Source organism: Sylvia atricapilla, chromosome 6 (assembly GCF_009819655.1).
Source record: "Sylvia atricapilla isolate bSylAtr1 chromosome 6, bSylAtr1.pri, whole genome shotgun sequence".
Classification (NCBI taxonomy): domain Eukaryota; kingdom Metazoa; phylum Chordata; class Aves; order Passeriformes; family Sylviidae; genus Sylvia; species Sylvia atricapilla.
Genome location: NC_089145.1, coordinates 33,449,177 through 33,471,211, shown reverse-complemented (window position 1 = coordinate 33,471,211; position 22,035 = coordinate 33,449,177). Strand labels below are relative to the sequence as shown.

The 22,035-nt window shown below is 36.3% G+C and overlaps 1 protein-coding gene across 1 annotated transcript in view; it reads right to left on the bottom strand.

Moving 5' to 3' along the window:
• The window catches only part of DPH6 (diphthamine biosynthesis 6), a 195,876-nt gene that overhangs the window by 627 nt on the left and 173,214 nt on the right, over window positions 1–22,035 (bottom strand). The window lies entirely within an intron of this gene.

The following is a 22,035-nucleotide window of genomic DNA, read 5'->3' as shown; positions in this document are numbered from 1 at the left end:
TCTGAAAATTATTGTGGAGTATCAATTAACAAAAGGAAGTGAAATGCAACTCTAAAATTTTTACTTTATATGGAAGGAAAATCTCTCACCTCCTTTTTGACATTAGTCAATGTAAAGTTTGACATCAAACTTTAGATGTCACCTAAGGCCAGACTTCAGCAAAACAGTTAAATACATATTTTTCAACCTTCAGTGAGTGAGTGGTCTGTTCATTACTGGTATAGAGAACTGAACTAGAGCAGGTAGTAAAAATACCAAAAGGCCAACTGAAATTCAGTTCTTTGTCATTTTTGTTATTTGGATGATCAGCACATAGTAGTCTGTAAATTAAATTATTCTCTCAAGTCCCATTGTGAGGCATCAATCAAAAGAGAAGAAGTTAAAGTGGGCTATTTTTAAAAACATTATGAACTTGATTTCAATTTGTAATCAATGGATGCATGCCATCTCAAAGACATAATGGAGGAAGTCCAGGAATGGCAATATATATGACTGAATTTCTGGAATTACAGTAAGATTCAAACTGCTAAAAACACAGAATCTGGCTACAAGAAGCTCTAAAGGGACTGGTATGTGTGGCAGAAGTTTGCGAATTTAAAAGTCCATTATGGGAACTGAATTAATAATTGAGAAGATCTAATTAGAATACAGAAGAAAAGAATGGAATATTTAAACTTGGCATCAAGACACCCTTGGTTGTGCTCAGCCTCAGTGAACATGCTAGAAATCAAGCCACACAGAAACCCTAAAGAAAACTACCAAAAACCTGCTGAATGACCCACAAAAGACAGTTTCCTAATGATAAGGTATAGCCTGCAAAGGTTCTTGTTTCAATAACTTATTTCTGTCAGCAGCTTCTGGGATTATGGCAATTCTTTATAACACTAAGCAATCTTGGCTAGAAAGGGTGTAAAGAGGGCAGAACTTGCAGACTGTCAGAGCTTTTTTTTTTTGGCGTCACTGCCTGTGAAACTGAGAATAGGCAGTTCAGTCAAAGTGTTACCTCATCCAGGATTAAACAGGAATTTTGCAATTGTATTCACTGAAGCCAAAACTACTCTCTTTTTATCTGGCAGCAGTAGCATAAATTAATGTAATAATGGCAATGCTGCCTACAAAATATTGCAAAAACTGTACCAGTCTTCTGAAATTCTGCTGGCTTCCTTTCATATTAGCATCATTGGCATTGGAAGTGAAGAAAGACAAGGGTGAGCCAAAGATCAACAGTCACCTGAAAGGTTAAGGACTTTTTCATCTGGTGTGTAAAAAGGCACTCATTCTCTGTATTACAGATATTCAGCAGTGACCTGGTAATTAACTATCAACTAGAATTTTTCCTGAAAAATTTGACTTCAGAAAAGTTTATGGCTATGCTGACTCAGAAGGCATTAAGTGGAAGGGGTAAAGACAAGCCACCTCAAAATCATTGATTCGACCCTATTAAAATGACATTTCTTTTTTTCATCAATTGAAATTGTGAAAATACAATTTTAGACTTCAACATTTTATGCACAGGCTTAAAAGTTGTGAATTAGAGCTAAAAGCTACCAAAATGAATCCAGGTATTCATTTTAAAGAGAGAATTTTAAAGTTAGGCTATCTCGAAATAGAACTCCGTTCTTTGGTAGGTTTGAGAGGACCAAAATAGTGATAAATATTAACATTTGAATGTGCCCTAGTGGACTTTCTTGCCAACCAGGAAGAGCCACCTTTCCTAAAGACCAGTGCCTTTTCTATTGGCAGTGCCTACATGCATAAATAAAATGTGGATAAAAATCTGGGACATATGTCTCTAAATATTTTACTGTATTTCCAAATAAATTATTTTGATATGAAAGCAGTGCAACTTAGATGTGCATATTTATACACTTAAAAATTGTGGATAAAAGAAGTCTGCTCACGCAAACTTCCCCTAAAAAGCAGAGATTAGGTCTTCTTTCTAAACAGTAAAATTGCACTCTAAGGTCTCACAGAAGACAATGCACAATTTGTAAATCTGCGGCAACCTATGCAATTATAGCAAACTAAAAAAAATTGACAGCTATGTATTTTACCTGCTATAATAAATTACTCTAAATCTGCCAATTAATTGTATATTTTTAATGATGGGAGATCAATAAAGAAATTATTTATATTTTTTTATTCATTCAAATATGCTTTTAGATAAATAAAAGACCTAATCCTGGGCTGCATCCAAAGCAGCGTGGGCAGCAGGGCCAGGGAGGATATTCTGCCCCTCTGCTCTGCTCTGCTGAGAGCCCACCTGCAGTGCTGATCCAGCTCTGGGTGCCAGCACAGGAAGGACAGGGACCTGCTGGAGTGAGTCCAGAGGAAGGTCTTGAAGATGATCAGAGGGATGGAGAACCTCTCCTGTGAGAAAAGGCTGAGGAAATTTGGTTTGTTCAGCCTGGAAAGGAGAAAGCTTAAGTGTGACCTTATTGTGACCTTCCAGTACCTAAAGGGACCCTACCAGAAAGATGGAGAGGGACTGTAGTGATAGGACAACAGGAAATGGCTTAAAACTGAAAGAGTGGGTTTAGATTAGATATTAGGAGAAAATTCTTTACTGTGTGTGGTGAGGCACTGGAACAGGTTGCCCAGAGAAGCTGTGGATGCCCCAACCCTGGAAGTGTTCCTGCCCAGGCTGGACAGAGCTCAGGGCAATCATGTCTAGTGAAACATGTCCCTGCCAAGGCAGGGAGTTTGGAACTGGATGATCTTTAATGTCCCTTCCAGTCAAAACCATCCTATGATTTTATGATCATAAGTACATGAAATTTGCTCAAAGCAGGTGAACTTCATCCTGCAAGATGGATCCCCCTGCTCCCAAATGATCCACAGAAATTAAGGGAGCAGGTTCTATATGAAGTGTCTTCCTGCACTGCTGGGCTTTTTTTTTTTTTTTTTTTTTTTTTTTTTTTTTTTTTTTTTTTTTTTTTACCTGGGTACAGCTAAGGAAAACTTTAAAACGAACAAAATTTATTCAGTGTCTTCTGGCATTACCATCTATTTCAGCCATTGCTTTGTGAAGACAGGATACTGAAATCAATAATTTGATGATCTCTCATGCTGACTTAGCAGCCCTCCCATATAACATGGCGCAAACTAAGAGTGTAAGCAATTGTTTTTAAAGGTGAGTTTCATAGTAGGTAGAAAAAACAGTGCTCTGAGAGCTCCTAAAGGGTCATTTCAAAAGACTAGGAGGTGATTTTTACATTTTTGCTGTCACTGGCCTCAGCAGAATTTAGGCAGTATCAGGTGAGGCCGCAGAATCCACTTAAATTTTCAAAATCAAGTCCCTGTTATTGTTGCCATACTCTTGCTTCACTGTATATCTGCAGGGGAGTAATAATCTAATAGCTCATATGAAGAAGGAAAATGGTAGCAAAAAGGAAAATGGTAGCAAGAAGGAAGATCACATTTAGCCCAGTACATAAAAAATCACTTTCATATTACTACTATCTTTCCTTCACTTTTTAACCAAAAGATATTGTTACAATTCTTAGAGCAGATTTTTAAATCCCTGAGCTAATAAAGCTCCATTGCTTCTGCTGCAGAGATCTGACATGAAGCATGTAGTTTGAAAAGATGCATCAGAGGGGATCAGGTTCCTAACAGTTGACTAAGAGTTCCAGTCCCTAAAGATCTGCCCCTGGTGTGCAGAACACTTAACCCTTCGACCAGTACCAACATGACTATTCACAAATTATTGATGTCCCTAAATCCCTGGCAGATTGCAGACAGTTCTTGTCTCCCTTGAAGCCAAAGCATATGGTCACTAATGAGATGGATTAAAAATACATATACACATTCAGGGCTTTGCCACATGAATGTAAAGCCACAGAAATGTTAGAAGGTGATTGAACTGGACTGAACACTGTTAAATACACGATTAGCTTGTTATGGATCATTTCCATTGATCTATATACAGTTTCGCAGCATAGTTTAATTAAAGCTGTCTGGAACAAGCCTCTGCCTTAAATGATCAGGCAGTGCAATGAAAAGGTGAAACAGGAGAACTGGAGATGCCTCTCCCTTTCTTAAACATCCAGCTAACTGTCTCTGTGGTGTACAACGATAGCAAGAACAGAAACTCTTCTTTAAAATATTGTCTGTTTTTTACAGTCCAGGGTTTTTCATATGTTTTTCTTAATATAAAAGGATGTAATGGAATGTAAGATTTGAGAAAAAACAACCCTGCATAGTTTGCTTGCATCATTGCAATTAATGCCTTTCTATCAAAAATAAAATCAAACCCAGTAAACAAAAATAAACTGTTGGAATATAAAAGGGAGTCACTTGGCAAAATATTTTGTGTTGATTTTTTTTGCTGCACCTGCAAAGATTTTAAATCACAATATGGATATTTTTCACAGTCCAATATTTGGCTTTTTATGTGGTGCCTTACGCTTTTTGTTACAATTCTTGATGACATTATTTCACGTTGGTCATTGTACTTTTAAGGGACTGGTTTTTCAAAACTGATGTAAGCTCTTTCATGGTATACTGACAATGCACTTCAGTCATTCTGGCCTAGGATATTTTTCTGACTTTAAGTTAAGCAGTTGCTTTGAATTGCAGGGGAAGTCTGGTATAGCCATGATATATGAGACAAATGACCAGTAGGAGTTTGGATAAGGCTGCAAAACCACTTTAAACCTGTGATTTCCTATGGCAGTCCTTGGAACTGTGACTATAAAACAACTTGCATTCTTTGCTACATAATTTTCATAATATAATCTGTGTGGTTGAGATTTTTTAAACTGTGTCTAGATTTCTCTCTCTTCTTTCAATGACAACAATTGATGAATGAGTTTTCCTGTTGAATGATAAAAACACAATAACATTTGTTAACAAAAAATATAACTGGTATATTTTAGACTTCAAGAAAAAACTCCAGATTTACTGTTTCAGTCCTATACATACTACAAAATTAAAAAAAAAAAAATTACAGAGGAAATGGTAGTTGTCTTTGGAACTCAAGTCACATGCCTGGTCAGTTGCCAAGGCAGGCAGATCTGCACATTTGTATTTGCAAACAATTCTTTCATGAAAATTTGTCCATCCAAGAATTCCTCACACAGACCCATCTACACTGACAGACTTTTTTCTTCTCACACTAAACTAGTTTTAGTTGTAACAATGTAAATACCTTTTTCAAAGTAACCACCTAACAGATGAAAATACAGAAAATATAGTGCTATACTGAAAGCACTAAGGTCAATGCTAGCCATCCTCTTTCAGCTTGTTCCTAATATCAGGGTACCACTTTAGATTATTGCAACCTCTTTTGTGAAGGATATGGTTATTAGGATCCAAACTGATAGGACTCTGTCACTTTGGACAGAGAAAGAGGGCAACACTTCACCCAGCAGAGCATTCACCAAGAGAAATCACGGAACCATTAAATAGCTCGAGTTAGAAGGGCCCTTCAAAGCTCATCTAGTTCACCCCTTCCTCTGCAATAAGCAGAGCCTTCTTCAACCAGACCAGGTGGCTCAGAGCCTCATTCAACCTGACCTGAAAAGTTTCCAGGGATGAGACTTTAATCACCTCTCTGACAACCTGTTCCAGTGTCTCACTGCCCTCATTGTAAAAAACTTCCTCATATCTAGTCTGAATCAATCCTCTTTCAGTTTAAAACCATTACCCCTTGGATAGGGATACACTATCACTACAAGCCCTATTAAAAAGTCTCAAACATCTTTCTAATAAGGTCCTTGTACTTGACTATTGAAAGGCCAATAAACAATCTCCCAAGAGCCTTCTCCAAGCTAAATAACCCCAAACTATGCCAGCCTTTCCTTACTGGAGAGAGATGTTCCACTCCTCTGACCATTTTCGTGGCCCTCCTATGGACCTGCTTCAACAGGTCCATGTCTTTTTTGTCCAAGAGAATGTGCCAAGATCTGCTATGAAGAGAATAATAGTACTCTGTTATATTTTACTGCTAGTCCTGTTTGTGCAGTGGACTTCCTGTCCCTTTGGGATCTATCCCAAACCCAAAAGCTCTAGAAATGTTTTTAAGTAGGCTACAGTGCGACATAATGAAAGTTGCTCTAGGCTTGATGGGTACCCACAGGAGTTGTAGCAACTCTTCCTACAGCTGAGTAGATGAAAAGAAATGAGGAAAATGAGCTGTTTCCCTGTATGCCAGCCATAGTGATAACTCTTGCTCTCAGATTTAGTGAGCAGAAGTTGTGAGCGCAAAAGGCAGCAGTTGTGGACCTTATTGCTCATATGAGATGCAAGAAAAATGAGTGATTGGTTTATCTTAATCCAGACTAGCTAGTCAGTCAGGATGCTTGAACTCTGCACCACCAGCAGCAAGAGGGGAGGGACAGCTGGTATAAAATGATCAGTTCTGAAAGAATCCAGATGCTGCCTCTTCCTCTCCCAGCCTTGCACTCCTTTCTGCTGTTCTCCTGTTTCAACAGGGAGGGCATTAACATTTACAGGACCCTCACTTTTCTAGAGCTGAGTCACTTGGCTGAGTAACTGTACAAGTCTTTTTAGACTGTGGCTCATGCATTTTTTTAGCATCTGAAAGAAAATTAGTAGACAAAACAGTTATTTTTAGTATTGGTTTGATTGTGGGCCTGTCAGCCTTAGTGATGCATCTCTTTTATCAAGCTGCCACAATATCTTGTTTTGTTTTCAGAGCAAAGTTTGATTAAAGACCAATTTCAGAAAAGTTACTCACTGTGGGCGTTAATTAGTGCTTCCTGGCCTCTGCGGGATTTATCTTATGATCTGTTTCACTTACTAAACCCTGTAATTCAATTTACATGAAGATGAGAATGAACCAACCCCTTCTATTCTTCTGAAGGCTTCTGTTTTACTCAGTCCTGAAAGAACCTCTCCTATCATTCCCTAAAACGAATTCTAGTTTCTAGCCTTTTAAAATCAAAATTAAAGCAATACTTCACATCTATAAAGACTTTTCAACTAATGAACTGAGAAAGAGCTTCAGAAGGGGGTAGATAAACTTCAGGAAGCCTTTGCCTCTAAATACTGGTTTCAGTGGTGCTCAAGTATACTGTGCATCTTAGAAAAAAATGGCAAATATCTTCTTCTCTTCCTCTGCATCCTGCTAGGAGTGGAGCATTGGTGTTCTGTATGAGAAGGTTGCTGGTGTTGCCTCCTCCTCTCTCATTAGCAGACAAGGAAAGTCTTTTGTCTCTGAAAGCAAAAGGCCAGCTGCTAGGTCAAAAATATTAAAAAGATGGTTGATGAAGAAAGACTTAATAGTACTGGCAGGTAAAAAGTAGCAGGTGGAAGTGAAATTTATAACATGATATAGGTAAAATTAGGAACTACTGAATAAAATGAATGAAAAGGAAATGCCATTGGGGTACTATACAAATACAAGCAGACCAAAAAAATAAAACCCAAAAATAGTCCAAAAGAAAACCTGACTCAGGTACATTGAGTATTTAAAACTAGGTTGAATAAAGCATGAAACCAGTACTAAAGAGACTAAACCTGTGAAAGAGAAGATGACCTAAAATGGTATTCTTTTTTTATAGTAAACAGCCTGCAGAGCAAAACTGAGGCTGGGTGAGGCAACACATTCAAGCAGAGTTCATGGACACTGCTATCTTAAAACATCCTCTTCAAGTATATATTCTCTCATGAACTTCCTCTCAAATTTTGAAACCTAAACTTCATCCTAGGTATAGAATGGACTAGGGATGGAAGGGATGCTTCCTGAAGTTGTACAGTGTGACAGATACACCAGAAATGCTGAGAAGAAAAGGAAATAAGGCAATGGTAATCATAAAATATATGAAAATTTACAACAATTACAATTTCAGGCCCAAATACCATCCCTAAAACAATTATAAACCACCCACCTCTAGTAGTTACCTTCCAAAGTAACTACTGCACACAGTACTAGTCTAATTAGGTATAACATTATGTTACAATTGATAATATGTTATCATGCACATCAACGGCAAGTTGCAGAAGTAAATGTGACTCTTTTAAAGATAAAAAAATGCTGCTGAGCTCATCTGTGTATTAGTTAGGGCTGTTTCTCAACAGAAAGGATCAAGATTTGGCTTCCATAATAATTCTTTCAAGCTGCTGGCTACAGCTTAGAAAATAGCAGAACATGAAAACACATCGCCTTGTGTTTTCCAATGTTCTGTTTTCAGTCATGTCCTATATACAGACTGAGAATAGGCCTATACAAGGTTATAAATGTGTACTTTTGTTTAAAATGTCATTAGCCTTCTGCACTTAACAAAGAAACACTTAAGCAAGCCCTTCCAATACAGTGAGATCTAAATATAATTTCAAAGAGAATGGAGGACTGAACTTTCCAAGTCCAATCATTCAGTGAACTTGTGCTTTTCCTAAAATCATGGCAGAGTGCAAAGATCACGAGCCTGTTTTCCCTGTGTGCTATCCTTCAATCCTGTAACGATCCAATCTCTTTATGGGGTGGTTGATTATTGAATTTGTATGCCAGCTGTGTCCAGAATCTCTGGGGAGGATGGGCTGTAATGACACCAAGCAGGGGTGAGTTATGAATGGAGACAGATTACTACAAACATAGGAAGCAGTAAGGATCCATTTTTCAGGAGGCATTTAAGAATGTGCTTCACAGTATGTGTATGTAATTGTTCACTCATATGATCTCATCTGAATGTGCCTCTGTGGGCAGACAGAACCATAGGACTCACTAGAGGCTTACACACATGTTTTTGTTGTACTCTAAATCAGATGAACATGTAATTCAATTTTTTTTTCCAGATTAGTTGAATCCCTGGTGTGAAAATGATCAAGTGCAACAGCACCTGTGCATTAATTACGGAACTTGTTTTTTCACCCTTAGGTCAAATTACAGCTACTGACTCTTGGCCCATAGTCCAGGAGCATGAGATGGGCAGATTTGCAAGCTGTAGGACAGTTGGTCGCTGTGCCCTTCAGGTAGGGTTGGGGACACTGGTGGGGCAGCGTGTGTGGGAAGCCCGGCTGTGCCTGCTGGTAATGCAAGAACTTTTATCTCTAGGGCCTGTCAATCTGGCACCTTTCACAAGTGTTAAATTCACTTAAGTATATTTTTTAGGAAGCTGTCATGAGACATACTGAAGCAAATATGTCCTTCAGTGGTTACACATGGACTAAGTTGTAACAATGTTTGTTAAGTGCTTTGACATCCCCAAGTGATATGTTTGGTACAGCTTCCACATTTGTTCGTTTATTGAAGTTTGCTAAATAGTCTTCAAAGCCAGTGGGTTAAGGAAATATCTGACTGGACACAGTGCATCCAAGGCCACAAAGAGATGTTTATATAATTAGAGGACATCACATACTTCTGCTGATAGGAGAATTTAGTCTACAAATAATAGAAAAGCTTTCTAAAAGATTTTGTGGTAAGCATCTTTTGATTTGGTACAAAGAAGATGATGTGGTACTTCCTTTATGTAAATTTAAGATGTGATAATTTAAAATAATACTGATGGAATAATTATTTTCACTTTCTAGGCCAGATTCTCTACAACTATAAATGGTAGCTATGCTAATTTTCACCTGCTGAGGAAATTGCATCGTAGGTTATATATTTATATATTGTACTATATGCAAACTAGTGTGAGGTTATTTCTAATGTTTATCATTGTAAAGAACTCTGAAACTTTGAAAACACTAATGTAAACAGTGTATTCTAACAGAAACAGATGAAAATGCACCGAACATGTTAACTACATTATTAGGTCGATGAAGATCATTCATATTGATCCAGGTCTGGCTTCACAGCAGTTTAATCAAAGCTGCCTGGAAGATGTAACAGAGTGGTCATGGCGTTCACTGCCTTTTGTGCTGAGTGAGTCAACAAATGACTAAAATTTCATTACTGCTGCAGCTGACAACTTATGCAAAATTAGCCAGAGCAGGCTTTAAAAAAGGGTAGGTCACTATTCAGAGGTGGAACAAAACCCAGCTTCTGTTTTAAGGGGTAAATTGTGATGCCAGAGGTTGCTGATGATCCACCCATAAATTTGTGGGCTCTTGATAGCCACACTACTTCCCCTTGATCTGGCAGATTTACATTAATTGGATTTTTATCCTATATGGCAGTGACCCAAGATATCAGTACCCTCTTACTCCCTACAGCCAAGGAGCAAAAATACAGAAGATGAAAGTCTTTTGTTCCTTCTCATGGCCTCCAAGGATGACAAATAAATCTCAGTGCTAGTGCTTCCTGTGTAATATGAGCTTATAGTTTGTTATGGAATTTGGAACAGGAGGCTTGGGAGAGTCATTCAGCTATGTCAGCCAAGAGCAAAATGAAAGAAAAAAGGTCTGTAACTTGGCGACATAGCGATCTGAGCTGCAAGTCATTTTTGCTCTAACTCCAAGTTATTAATAGTATAATTTACAAAAGCCTTCAGCAAGACTTACATGTCCTTTTATCAGGCACTAAATAAACACTAAACAGCAGACAAAGTCTACCACCAAGAGTTTACCATTGACATGAAAAACCTGAGAGCTGAGAAAGGAACATAGGACAGGTAGGAAACTGAATCATAGAAAACACTGGAAGAATTACATGATTTGTTGAGGTAATTTGTAGAAAAGTCAACAACTGACCCCAAATGCTGACCCAGCATACACTCCTTCTCTTGATACCATACCACAGTGAGGGCACTTACAAACAACGATACAGTGGCAAAGAACTGAATCGTCCTTTTGCTTGGGCTGCTCTTGGATCTCTGGAAATTAAAATCATCATCCCAGAAAAGCAGTGCTGGACACATTCCACCTGCTCTGTTGTTAAACAACTTCACTGCTTAGAGGCCTCTGATCTTCTTCCACCATTAATAGGTGGGGTTGTTTACAGGTCATTTGAAAGCTAACTGTGGACTTTTTGACGAAATAGTCTATTATATATGTCTAACTGTATTATGATTTCTTACTAAACATTGCTATATATTTTATAGCACAGTGTACCATAAAAGTCTGCAACAAAGTTAGATTACCACACAAACATATATATTTTAAAAAAAGAAGATTGTTTCTTCGCCAAAATACATGGCCTCAGACATTTGTTAAAAAAAAAAAAAAACAACAACCCCACAAAAAACACCAAAAACTTTTGTAGAATGCCTTTTGGGATTACACATTTTGTGTGACAGGTAAAGTACAAGCACAGCACAGCAGTAAATGGAAAAGCTGCCCAGATCGGGTCTGTTGCTTAGAGGTTTCAGGTTCACCCAGGTGAATCAGCCCCTAGACCCGTCACATGGGCCAGGACCCACAGGTGACCAGTTAGTCAGCAGCATTGACAGCTCCCCTGCTGGATCACTGGTTCTTTTGACAGCAATTTCTGCTTCTGGAGCCTTAAGCTACATTTCTGTTAAGAACTACTTTAGCTCAAAGAGATACTAGATTAATGAAATTGAAAATGCTCAGAAGAAAAATGTATGTGGTGCTTTAACCACTTTTAAGAAACATGAAGTGCAAGTGATGGAAGGGTGACCTTTATCTTCTCTACCAACAGAAACCCAACCTCTCAGGCACAGTGAGAACATAATTTATCCTTGTGCTTTGTTCTGTTTTAAGATATGATCTTTAAACAGCATGAGATCTGTTTTTAACAATTTTGCAGTATAGGTAAAGAGAAATAAATTGTTAAGAAGACATGTCAGTTTTAAAGTAAAGCTAAGAGGCCCACATAGCCCTCTCTTTGGTCAACACTGATACTTTATATCTTGAGTCTTAATTTCCCAGGGAATGTCATACCTGGAACATCATCACTAGAGTGGCCTTACCAGCATTTTCTACTCTACATTAGCCAAATGAGTTGGCTTTTCTTTTTAAAATGCTTCTCTTGCAAGGTGGTTTTTCAGTTACACCACTGCTAGGAAGATTCATTAGAGTGAGGACATCACCTCCTTTTCTCTTTTGCAGAAAGCCCATTTTGGTAGAAAGGAAGCTGACAAAATATCCTCTGCCTAACTGAATTTCTGCCAAATCATTTTGCAGGGCAAAGAAAATTCATTGGCAACCTGCCACAAGAGCGCCTGGGGTCATTAAAAGTCCCAAAAAATCTGCTAAGGTCAAAAGGTGAGACAGGAAAATGCTAAAGAAGGAGGATTATGATTATTATTATTAATCATCATAATTTAATCAGTTTAATGTTTGACTTACCAGGAGTAAAGAAGCAGAATAAAGGAAAATTAAATGTTTCTGATCATTTATAGTCAGAACTTCATTCTAAATATAACTGTTTCCCTTTGTAACTACATTTTGGTAAATCTAGCCCTTTTAAATGCTACTAATATAAATACAGCCAGATTCAAAATTATTGGTACATCTTTATTAGTAAAGCATAGCACTAAATAGAATAAAACACTATTCTACTTGCTTAAAATAAGAAGTTGGTTATCCATTTCCTTCAGAATTCTAGCTTTCCCTCAGGGGAAATCTGGAAGTTTTAAATACATTGATCCTTTGCTTTGCCACAATTCTCTCTTTTTGATGTCTTAGATATTTTTTGTCTGCTGTCACATACTTGATTATTTGTTTTTAAATTATAAACCTGACTTTAGTTTAATTTTTCTTAAACTACTTGCCACAATTCTTTACAAAAATCTACATGCAGATTCATTCTTAAGGCCAACCAAGGATTTACAATATGCTAAACTGGGCAAAAATTCTGTAGTAATCAGCACAATGTATTTTATACTCCATCACAATAATTTTTTCTGTCTCCACATCGATATAACTTTTTCTGCTTTTTACAATGGTTTACAACTTAAATAATTTAATACAACAGTTGCTATATTTTTATTGCAAGCTTATAAAACTTGCATGGTAAGTCTCTTGCATGCAATATATTAAATAAAGAAATGACAGAGAAGAAAGGGAACTGATGATTACTGAAACCATAATTCAGGTTGGTTCTGCATGTGTCATAAAGTGCTTCTGGCTCACTTGTATTCTGCACAACTTATCGAAGTTCCTCAGATGAACCCCCTCCTCATATTCAGTTCTTTCCTGTTATTCCAGTGTTGGTATAGGTAAAAACAATGATTTCACCTTTCAGTCAATGCATTGATGAAGGGATGGTCAAGAGGAAAGGACCCAGCATAAAGATCCAAGGGGCAAGAATCCCATTACCAGCTCTGCCACTGAGTTGCTGGAAGACCCTGGGCAGTTTATTTGGCTTCACGAACATGTATAGAGCTATGCTTTATTTAATTTTGCAAAAGCTTCAGTGGTGTATAGACATGCTCCTTAATTGTAAAGCAGGACCTTTCTGTCTCGTTTTTGTGTTTCTAAGCAACTGAAGTACTTGATCCTTTGTAAAACAAAACTCCAGATTTCATACTTCCATTTTGTAGAATAAAAAAAGTACCTCCCCTGTCTTTGTGAAATGGTTTGAGATCACTTGATGAATAATTGTTACTGCTTTAGTGTATCTGAGAGCTTATGCTGCTTCAATAAGACTCTTTAAAATTATGTTTTGCATTAGAGACACACTTTAAATATTTTTACAGACACAGTTCTGTCCATCTTTACAAAGTAGGTCACTGTATATCCTGTATATCCACAAGAAAATAGAGTTCTGCTACTTCTAAAACCTCTTTGCTGATAGCTTACATAAAAATAATAAATAGTGATCTAAACTTATGTCAGAAGTAAATTTTACATACTTGGAAAAGCTATTTCGATTTCCATCTTTCTATTTTTGTAATTATTCATATTTTTGAAACTCAGGATAAAAATTTAAACTATCTGTTGTACAGATTCTAAGGCAAGGCTTCATAAAAACATCCAGAAAATACTTCTGATGGCTTGGCCCCAAAATACATAATTGCTTCCTGTAAACCACTTACCTGTGATTTTAATAATCTTAATATTGCTAATGAAAAGACTCTTTGTCTAGATGATTAAGATTTCTTAGTAGAAATGCTTGTGACCTCTAAGAGATACAACAGAGTTGTATCCTGAGAAAGGAACTTACATTTCTTTTTGTAGAAAAATGTGGTAAGAGTGCAGATATATGAAGATTAATTTTTGAATTGTGTTGCTATGATTTCAGCCCTTGCCTACATGAATCACTCATTTTGTAGGTTGAAGAAACCCAGATGCCTTCATACTCTCTGAGATCTTTGGTTTTTGCTTGATGCTTGAATGGTGCAACATGAAAATGAATAATGGAAATAAAATCAGCATTGAACTCCTAGATTAAGCTGCAAGATTTTTTTTCTTTCAAAATATAAAGCAAAAAATAAAAATTGGAAGACAGGTATGCTTGAAAGCTTCAAGAAAAGTACCTAGAGGACTGCAACTCAGTTTCATTTGATTGTTACCTTTTCCCTTCACTTTAAATATCTTACCTATGATGTTTACCTTTGTATGTTTGCAATTATAAAGGAAATTAGATTAAGTAATCTGTATTATGGGATGGATTTGAAGAACTAAATTAAGCTCCCCAACTCCACAGATCAATGCATGCTTAATCGGTTGAATAGTGTTTGAGAACTGATGAGAAATGTGTTGCATGTAGAGTTTTCTACTTTCTGTTTATTTATTTCTGCCTATCAAACCAGAAATCTACTCACCAGAATGCTGTTCTCAATAGAATGAGACAAACTTTGGATCCTTTGCGAAGTATTCAATAAGGGTGGGTATACTGGGAATAAATAATTTGGAAAGCAGGAAAAACTTCCAAATAATAAACAAGAAAACATCCCTGTAATCTGAATCATTAACTCCTTAGTGCCAGCCTAAACAGACAAATCAAGATCACAAAATGTCTAAAGAATGAGCTAACCTTCATACAGAGATGTCTAGAAGTCATCCATTACTATTGCTGCTTTTCCACATAGGAGACACCGAAATCAATATGCTGCATTGGTTCAGTAAATTTGTCTCTTAACAAGTTAATAAAACAGTGATCCCCACATAGTCTTTCCATCAAACTTTCATAGAATAAAATGAGAATATTAAATGTGCTACGATAGGGAAGATCTGCTCCATTTGCTCTGCAATGATAATCTTTTACAAAAGAGGATTTTTATTATTAATTCTTTGCCTTTTGGGGATATTATAATTTCCTAGAATGTAAAAATGCCTTAAGCACAGCAATTTGCTGAGCTAGACTGAATTTCAGGATGTTTCAAATGAGCAGATAAACAACTGCATAATAAGCAATTATTAGATCAAGACTGTACTGTACAGATATAGCAATGAACCAGCCAATGGACAAGCAAGTAGCAGATACTGCTTCTAAGACTTAAGAGTTAGTGATGCTTTGACATGCATCCACAACATTTCTGTTAAGAATTAAATACCCTACTGCTTATTTTTTCTTTAGAAATGCAGATTATTTTTTAAATCAAATCCTTAGGGTCTTAATCATTGGAGACATGCCTCTGCATATGAATAATAAGGAGTTTACAGACTGAACAAAACTCATGTGCTAAAAGTGATTAGACTGAATTTTTTTTTTCAATTAAATAGTTACAAATCAATTGTATAGGCCTGTTAAAACCTAGTATATTCTCAAGCCTTGAATTCTGCAGCTCCTTTAAGAAATATATTATTTTATCTTACTAAAAAAGGAGTCAGATACACTATAGAAAAGTCAGGTGTAAAATTAATGTAATTTATATGGCTACCACATTTTTAGGACCTGGGTATTCTTTACTTACAAAAAATTTTCTCAAGCAGTCAGAATGGCAGGGAAATGTGGTAGCTATGAAACATAACACTTAGGCTGCTTGAGATGCAGAATAAAGTTATTAACTGAGCTTTTCTCTAAAAGTATCAGACATGGAACAGTAAGAAGGGCTGATATCTACAGTGACAACTTTATGTTTCAGTACAGGTCTACCAAATTGATTTGTCCATTGAAATGAATGACACAATTCACATTATTCAAAATTACTGTTTTAATTCTGACTTATTGCATCTATGAGGACTACTTTAAAATAATTTATGGTGATTCATTAGTGTAAGTCATACTAAGTATGACTGTTGAAAACATTATTTTTAAAATAGGAAAATTCAAGTTCAAAACCAAGAGTTTGCACTAAAACCAGTTGCTTTAAATTCAGGATGGAATTATTCTTATGTAATTTGAGAGTTTGAAAGCCAAACATCTGATGAAAACCAGCCCTCTGTTCCAAAAGATTATTAATCTCATTTCAAAATATGATGAAGGGTACCTTGGAGGTGTCTGTCAACCAACACAAAGAACCTAGGTCATGAAATTAAACAAAACAGTTGACTTCTTTTAGGCAGTTTGAAGAAGTTGATCTTATCTGAACTGTCCAGGCAACTGTGAATTGCATCACTCTTTTTTTATAACAGCAACAAGGAATTTAAATAGGCCTCTGGTTAAATGAGTTATTACTGCAAACAACTTCATTGCACAGTCCCTTACATTAAATGGTCAGTCAATCCGTCCTATTTCAAATTTTTCTGGTATGGTTTTCCAGTCTCAAAACATCAATTTTAAGCCGAAATTGAACTGATGTTCATAAAAGACAATAGAGCTAAAATGCGACAGTTGTAACAACAGAATGATTTAGACATTATTTAGAGACACATTACAATCTCTTAGTCTAGTAAACTTCTCCTTGTCACCCTCATTGCTCAGAAGAGTTTAATTTAAAAAAATGCAGAATACAGAAGTTTGCCACTCGGTAATTCTTGGCTTGGGATGTGTTTTAAAGGAAATAGATAAGAAGCAGTTATATTCAGAAAAGCAGCAATATAAATTGGAAGCTTCATACTGAGATCTGCTACTTTTTAGTCTGCATTTCTTCTTATGTTTGCAACTGTGAGAACATTTTAAAACTCTTGTGAAAGAGACTGGTCTTCAAATCTATCATAGCTGCAGGGCTAAATTTAGACTTTAGGCCAAGCTTAATTTTAAGTGTTGGAAATGAAGAAGCTTTCTTTTGACAGGTTAATTAAAATAAAGGCAGCTATTTAAATCTGCCCAAGGATATGCATGTCACTGGCTATCTTAGTGGTGACATTTGGTGGGCAATGTGTAGCTGATGTAGTTAAATGGATGCATCATAGGAAGTAATTTTTTTTATGGAGCAAGCATTTCATATATACGCTGTTAGGTAAGATATATGCATATACTTTTAGCCCTAAAAAACTAAATTTAGCTAAGACTAATATATTGGTTCTGTTCTAGCTAATGCAATTATTAATAAAGGATCACCAACTAAACTTTTGTCTGCTTTGATGAAAGCAAGAGGAACTAACTCACAGTGATGTATTTGCCTACATTCATAGGATTGCTGCACAGGACCTGGTTAGACACTGCAGAGCTGGGAGGTGGGGAAAGCCTTTTGGTGGAAGAGGTTGCCATTTGTATTCTTGGGTTCAGCTAAAGGGTTTTAAACAGTTGAATGCACAAACAGTAGCAGCATAACTGCAGAGGTCATGCTTGTAGTGCTACAGAAAAGACTTTAATTTAGCAAACTACTGGATCTCCAGACTCAGGACACTTGTAGGTGGATCACTGTGATCTGCATGGTTTGGAAAGCTCTCTTTTTTTACACATACTGTCCTACATAGGTATGGGATTCTGTGGTGCTGATTTTAATGCTGAACATGCTAATTTGTTTCTGGCAAAAAAACTAGTCAAGACAAGAAATGCAAAAAATATTTTAAATTTGGAACATGATTAAAGAAAATAATTTGAATTTGATCCAAAATCAATGGTAAAACTAGTAATTTCAGTGAGGTCATCATGATCCCAAGGCCACGTGATAAGGTTTTAGGAAGCACTGAAAAAAATACACCTAATAAAGATGAAAGTTTGGCCTAAGTGACCCACTAATTTGTCCAGGCCATAACCCTTCTGCAGACTGCACCAAGTGCTGCGGAGAGGAACTGCACAGGACAGTATAGAGAATGCTGTCAACTTGGAATGTTTTTTGTCACTATACCATCACAGACATAGCTGTAATTACCTAGAAGAAGCAACTATATTAGCTGGTGGGACATAAAAAAATTAACCTCACATAGTCACCAATGTTAAGAGATTGAAATAGGACCACCCAGTGGGTAGCCTTTGTTTCTTCTGATTTTGGTTCAAAATTGATTAGCCATCAATTAGAATCAGGTCTTTCAATCTGTACAGTTCTCTGTTACCTTTTAAATCAATGAACATTTCTTTGAGATAAAGTCAGCCAGCTAGAGCACAGCAAAGCAAAGCTATACTGCCTTAAGGTAACTTCAGGAAAGGTATCACTAGTGTGATACCATGAAATTTTGCATAAAGGCTCAATATTAACTATTTGCTTGTTATTATTACAAAAAAAATTATCACTTGCTTATATAAATAAAGAGTAGTGTCAGAAATAAAAGATGCCTGAATGTTAACAATTATGTGCCTTCTCAATTAGAACTTACTACTTGGTAGCAATTAAATGCTTTTAGCAAGAGCCATTTTTCAATTTTAATCATAGAATCATAGAATAGTTTGGGTTGGATGTGATCTTTAAGGTCACTTTAAGGACCTTTAAGGTCTAGTCCAACTTTCCTGCAATGAGCAGGGAGATCTTCAACTACATCAGGTTGGTCAGAGCCCTGTCCAGCCTGACCTTGAACATTTTCAGAGATGTGGTCAACCTGTTCTGGCATTTCACCACCTTCATTATAAAACCAATTATGTTCTGGTAAGTACTGATAAAATTTATATGATATCCTGACCCAATGCCAATGACTGGCACACTGTTAAACATTGATAGCTTTGGCCTGTTATGTTATGGAAAAACATCAGACAGTGTACTCTATGTAGAGAAAGATAGTTTGGCATATGTTTGTACTACACTATGTCTGACATACCTGTAACTAGGAAGGATAATGGAAGCATGACTTTAACATCAGTTCTGACAACAAGACTTAGATATATGCAATACAATCACATCACTGACTTTGGATAACACTCCTCTGGTTACATTACTGTTATTATGAATTCTTAGAGCACAGCCTATGCAATTTCACATTCCTGGTACTCTTCTATTAATTTGACTACAGGTCATGTGCATACATTGCTGGTGATTTACTTGCAAAATTAGTCTTATATATGCAACAATTGACTAGTTTGGCCTAAAGCCACAGTATTTTCTAAAGAGCTTAATTTTTGTCTTTAATCTTCATCACAACCACCAAAACAATTTTAATAAGCAAGGTTTAATTCTCTCATAGTAAGAGTAGACTATATCTTTATTTATAGTTCCATTTACATGGTACTGAACTTCCTTTTACCATGCAACAGGTCAGCATCTACCATACTGAGCACAGCTTTACCCATATCGTCTAAGGTAGGATCTTTTATTGCTAAGCAGTATGTCAGCTCAGTAGAATGAAATATTTTCTATAGCAGACATGTTGTTAAAAACCAGATCAAACTCCTGAATCCAAGCTGTCAGAAAAAAAATGAAATACCCAGAGTGGTTCCTGGCACAACACACAGAAGCAGTAATAATTTAACTTTTGCAGGACAAGCTGATGTGTTCAATTTCTCTATCAGCTGTTTTATTGGTTTACTGTTCTATCATTAGAGCAGTACATTTTTACAGGTGATACGTTACAAAGGATATTGTGACTTGGTGCAGGTTTTTTTTTTTTTCACCAATACTTTTTATCTCTAAAGTTTGAAAAGGAAGGCAGCTTCTCAGGAAACTACCACTAGTTTAAAATGTCCATTATTTGTCCTGATCTGACTTTACCTTTTCAATTTTATGCAATTGCCAGTGGAATTTCTCTCATCTCTGATAAGCATTTACTTTCTAAGATCCTGGCTACCATCTCTCTCCAAACAGAGTGGGCTCTCCTGTGAGGAATAATAAGCCACATTAGTTTTGGAACCACTTTAATTAAGAAAGGTACTAGCCAGAATTAATTGAATTCTCATGAGTAGTTTAAAAGGAGAAGGAAGGAATATAGTCCTCAAGAAATAATTTGTTCAAGAAAACATTTGCTCTCCAGAGTGACTTTATGTAAATCAGCCTCAATATACTGCATGAGATTATTTTATGATTGTATGAAGGTTCACTCTATGGATTTCCACCATTTTTAAGCTTCCTCTCAAACGTTAAGGAAAAGTACTTTCTTTCATACTTTTTGAAAGACACTGGGTACATAGAGACCAATTCCTTCCTGTTGAACTGCAAATTATTTAATTTTGACACCAATTCACTTCCTTGCCTTCTATGTCTCAGTGCATTCTTATTACCCACTGCCACAGACTATTATTTGAAGGAGAGAAAGCTAATTTAATCATTTGAAAAACCAACAAATAAAATCAGAGACACTGAATAGCCATAGCCACTACCCAAAACTATAATGTCAGGAGCAAAACATGTTCTTCATATAAATGTTTAATTAGTAATTCACAGATTATTAGTAAGTTCATTACTTACTGAGCAAAATTAACTTGTGGTGACCTTTAATGCTATCATCAGTTTTTTACACCAAACATGTATGCTCTAAATCCAAAACACACTTAGAAGTTTTCATCCTACTGTGTGGTCGCAGCACAAATGAAAATATATTTAATTGAAAGTATCTATAAGTAACAGTGAACTTTGTCACCAACAGATAAAGTAATACATATATAATGAAAATACAAAGGAACCAAGTCAAGAACACAGATTTGTCAGAACGATGATGATAAAACCCAAGCTTAGTGTATTTCAGAACAGGCAGCACATATATTTTTTCTTTAAAGCAAAAGGAATTCAAAGGATAGGGTTAATGTCTGGTTCAGAATTATAAGTTATGTATCAAGTTTAATCAGAGAACCTATAGTAACTCAAACAGTATAGGGGGGGGCGGGGGGAGAGAGATTAGATCTGAAAACACCCATTAGCGTAAATATGGAACTATTTTCTTTAAAAGATGGTCTGACCTGATGAAAGTCCTGACTCCATAAAGCTGAAGGAAGTTTTGCCACCAACTTACATGGAGCCAGGATTTTATGAATTGTGTGTTCATTTGCACCTGTTTACATTGTCTGCTTTTTATGTCTTTTGACATTTTGGAATCTGCGCTCCTGTGCAGAAGGAGAGTAGGCTTGAGAAAATATTTGGCTAGAATTCAGGAGACAAAAGTTCAATTTCTGTCACAGGCTTACTGAGAAAACGTGAATAAGTCATTACCTCCTTCTCTTGTCTCCAAGTTATTTCTCAGTAAAATTCAAGTGATGAAACTAAACTCCTTTCTAAGGTCTCCTGAGATAAAAATATAAAAACTACTACAGCTAGGAATATTTTTTATTTTTCATCACTAAAACTGCTGCTTACAAAATTCCAACAAGACGCCAGTGTGATACCTCTGAAGGCACAAGATGAAAAACATACTTGGAAATTTTAGAACCTTCAGTTTCTTAGAATATGCAAGAAAGAAAAAATAGCTTTTAGGTTGGTAATAGTGGCATATATTAAAACATTTGTATGTAAATACATGACTACTACAGAAACAGTTGAGCAATAAAATACAATAAAGCTACTGTGTTTATTAGAAATAAGTCAAAATAGAGGAATCACTGCTTCCAGGTAATTCTCTGCTACAGTAAGCTGTATATTCCCCTGGAAATGACACTAATGCTGGTGAATTTAATGAATTTTCAACAAGCTGTGCATGGATGTAACACTGAAAATGTTCACAGTCTTTCTTTAATTGCTAACAGTCTGAACTTACTCCAGTACTTATAATTTTTCAGTCCACAGCCTGCAGAATGGCTGTGAACTATCTGGCCTTTCATTTTAGCTTCAGTCTTGCAATGAAATCTGTGTGAAAGCTTCCTGGAGGCTACAAATTTCTATCCACTTCAACAGAAGGTCATGATTATGCTTTTAGGGACAATAAAACGTTTTAGCAAATTTTAGACAAATTCTATTTCTTTCCTGTTCATTACTTGACTTTTTAGGAGTTTTATGGAACATAAACTCTGTGATCCATAAAGAAGACAAGCAACAACAATCACAGTCAAACGGCTTTAAGTCAGCCTAGTGAACTAGTCAACTCCAGTTCACAACTGCA